This window comes from Lupinus angustifolius, unplaced genomic scaffold (genome assembly GCF_001865875.1).
Source record: "Lupinus angustifolius cultivar Tanjil unplaced genomic scaffold, LupAngTanjil_v1.0 Scaffold_66_28, whole genome shotgun sequence".
NCBI classification, from domain to species: Eukaryota; Viridiplantae; Streptophyta; class Magnoliopsida; order Fabales; family Fabaceae; genus Lupinus; species Lupinus angustifolius.
In genome coordinates this window covers 4,809-8,860 of record NW_017723225.1, presented here as the reverse complement: position 1 = coordinate 8,860, position 4,052 = coordinate 4,809, and the positions used below count along the sequence as shown (strand labels likewise).

General features: G+C 35.4%; 1 pseudogene; it reads right to left on the bottom strand.

Annotated features, from left to right (window-relative positions):
- Positions 1–656: 656 nt before the first annotated feature.
- Positions 657–2,820, bottom strand: LOC109339305 (annotated as a pseudogene).
- Positions 2,821–4,052: the final 1,232 nt, after the last annotated feature.

The window sequence follows — 4,052 nt, the reverse complement described above, 5'->3', positions numbered from 1 at the left end:
GTTAGAAGGTACAAGCCCATATCTAGCAATTTAAGCTAGCAATTTAAGCTACTGCAACTTCTTAATGCATTGTTGATAACCAAAGACTACTCTTCGAATCCAAATATTTGCACCACTTGTAATTCTTAAAAAGATTCTTCATCACACCTCTCAATTTATGTTCATCAGCCTTTCATCTTTTAACAATCCAAGATCAAGAAGGTTGCAATGAAAAAAAAGCACAATCGCCATATATCTTGTACATGATATGTGGTTCTTAAGATGCAAAGAAGGCAAAATCTATTTAGGATAAAAGAGTCTGTCCATATGCCACTCATTCAAATAGCCTTGGCAATATTAGCTAAGGATAGGTAACACATGAGTATATTTAGCTATTACCTCTGCCGACTTGAGCATCAAAACTTTAAGTAGGGTGCAAAAACTCTGCCTAGTGGAAGTCCTTATACCAGAACCGCATAGAGCCAACCTCAGATCCGACCCAAGACTAGATCATGAAGCAATGGATAACAAGGAGAAGGCATAGTCGGAGCACCGATAAGCAGTGCTGAAACTGATGTCGCATGGTATTAGAGTGACCAGCTTCTCGGCACAACCGTGACATGTTTTTCTTGGGATCCTTAAGGCCAAGGCGCTTCTACCAACCAATGGGTACATGTTCCTATTCTTTTGTTACATTTGTTGAAGAAGATGAGGTTGAGGTTGGGGCATTCAAGCATCTCATTCCATTGTTAAAGGTATCCCATTGTGTAGTTACTGAGATAGTTTTACCACTTTTGCTTAAAGGGTTGGAGTTACTTGTCTTTAGAGAATCTAATGTATCCTCTAAGTTCTTCACACGCTGCACCTCAGCTTTGACTCCAACATGTTTAGAAGCTTTTATCATCTCGTTATTTCTTCTAAATTCCTCAAGTTTTATCTCTAGGCTTTAAGTGTCCTCCAAAAGCAAAAAAAGATTTGATTTGTCCTCTTGATGATGAAAATCATGAGGAAGAAGAAGATACTTGTGAACAATGAATAACCTCTTGATAATTTCTTGTTTTCATTGTGACTGAAAACAGTCTTTAATACACAAGCATTCCCAAAAGGGAATAACAAAAAAAACAGAAAAAACTGTTACAACAAAATGGAAAGAGAGAAAAAGGAAAGTGGGCCCAAAAGGAAAGCAAAGGCCCAAAAACATAAAACTAAAATAAGGCACCATTCATATAGCCATGGTCACAAAGTAAATGCAATAAAGCTGATGAGGAAGCAAGCCACGCAGAAGAATAACACGCAGAGAATAACTAATGTTTGACACCACCTCAAGGTGGATGATGGATATCTAGAAGACCTAACCTGGAGAGAAAACTATGAAAAGAAGGAGAATGATGTGGCTTGGTGAAAACATCAACTAGCTGTTGAAAAGAGGAGATAGGAAGACCAATTTTGATTTTTCTCCGACAACATGACAATCTATTTCTATGTGTTTCGTCCTCTCATGGAACATAGGATTGTGTGCTGGATAAATTGTAGATCAATTGTCACAAGAAACATAAGTTGGTTTTTGAAGTGAAAGTTGTAAATCATCAAAGAGAAACTTCAACCATTGGATTTCAGAAACAATGCTTCCTAATGCTCTGTACGCAGCCTCTGTGGATGATCGACTTACAATATTTTATTTCTTTGTTTTCCATGAGATGAGAGAAGTGCCAAGGAAAACACAAAAATCAGTAAGGGATTTTCTGGTATCTAAGCAACAAGCCCAATCTGAGTCAGCAAATCCTAGAGTGAGATTATTTTGGGAAGAAAAAAGAAGACCTTGTACAGGGGCTGACTTGAGATAATGGACAACATGCATAGCAACCTTATGATGAGACTCTAGAGGATTAGACATGAAGATGTTGAGTTGTTGAACAGAATATAAAAGATTTGGTCGAGAAATTGTAAGATAAATTAATCTGCCAACAAGTCTTTTGTAGCTAGAGGGATCCTTGAAGGGAATTCCTTGGTTTTGTTGCAATTTGATGGAAGGATCAAAGAGAGTATTTGCTGGTTTGGATCCCAAAGTTCCTGAATCTTCAAGGAAGAGTTAAGGTGTATTTTCTTTGGTTGAGGTGTATTTCATGCAAGACCTGTTTAACAGCTTGAATTTATGCCCAATTGTTAAAATAATAAAGTATAATGGAAATTGAAAATCATTGTCCCAAAAATTCTAAGTACCAAAACTAGAAAATACATTAAAATAATTCATAAAATTGCTTATTGTCTAGTCCTAGAAACATAAATAATATTAATTTCATCTCCTCCTTGACGATGATGTTGTGGATCGGAGAGTCGGTATGGTGGACCAACTATCAGGAGTTAATTTGGTGTGACAGTATATTGGTAGGAGTTTTGTGACCTTTAGATAAGTTGGTGTTTATTGAAAACAAATCTATTTTTTCATATTTTATTGAAAACGAATCTATATTATCATATATTTTATTGAAAATAAATCTAATACATGTTTTAATATTTACTTATTTTATTTTATTTTATTTTATTTTATTATTTTTGGATATTCTACATGTCGGACACCGACACAGAAAGGTGTTCGATGAAACCATGCTTGAGAGCTTCACACCTTCCCTGTGCAAATGCTCTTCGTTATCCTTTTCTTTTCCTTTGAAAAACACTCGTTGCTCTTCAGGCAGTAAACCAATTTTGAGTGCAAGTAGCTTCTTAACATCCCAGAAAGTTGATTGAGGTGGGAGGTAATGGTGATGATTCGAAGAAGCAAGAGTAACAATGATATTGATCATGGGTCTATCATCTACACCACTCACTTCACATTTCTACGTGAACATGCCACTTTTTTCTTCGGTAATGTTCAAAATGGTGCGTTTTGGGAATTAAATGTTGGATATGGAGTTTTGAGAGAGAAGATGAAGAAGAAGAATGAGTTAATGCTTAATAGAGAAATGCTTGTCGTGTTACTTGTTTTCCTATAACTAGGGTACAATGTCTTCATGAGTCTATGGATGGGGGATTAGGATTATTGGTGAGAATTAAGAAGTTTCGGAGAATGAATGAACTCAACAACATTGTGAAGTGAAGAAGCCATCATCCTCCAACAAAACTCCTTTGTTACTTCCTCCTTTTTGTACTAAATTTTATTACACGTTTCATTAGCCTCACTTTTTCTGTTACCTTTTTCTTTCATTACAATATTTGCCTGTTATTTTTCAATGGCACCACCCAGCGAATTTATGTTTTCTCGTCAAATTACTCTCACCTTCCTTTTTGAGTTTTAGTTTTTTTTCCTTCCTTCCGGTCATTCTTTCTTTCTATTACTACTTAATTTATTATGATTTAAAAGCTATAATGCGAATTCATTCATTTTAAAACTGATTATTAAAATCAAAATCACAATTAAAACATTCAACGAAACCTCCCTTAAGTAATTGACAATGAATTATGATTTGATGATATATTTGATTCTGTCACATCATAAAAAAAATGATATTTTATGATTAGATTATTTCTGATTTTTCTTTTGTATTTTTAAACATGGGCTGGACAAAATAGAGTGTTCATACCTATCCTTCTTTATTTGTTGCTTACTTCAAAGTAATCACACTAAGGTTTGAGTGTTGTCATACCTAGTAACTAGTAAATAAATAAACATTAATTTTGTCAAGGCCGAGACGATGATCACAATGCAACACTTGGAGTGAGAATGCAGGCCGACTACTGCCAAAACTGGAGATAAAAAATTTAAATGCAACAATGTAGGTTGGATACTGCCGGAACTCGAGACAATAAAGGTAAATGTGAGAACACAGGTCAAGTAATGTTGAAACTCGAGACAATAAAATGTATATGCTAGAATGCAGGTCGAGTACTACTGGAACTCGAGACAATAAATGTAAATACGAGAACGTAGGTCGGGTACTATCGAAACTCAAGACAATAAAGGTAAATGTGAGAACGCATGTCAAGTTCTTTCAGAAATTGGGACAATAAAAGTAAATACGAGAATGCATGTCAGGTACTGCCAGAACTCGGGAATTCACATCAGGCTCGAGGTCTTG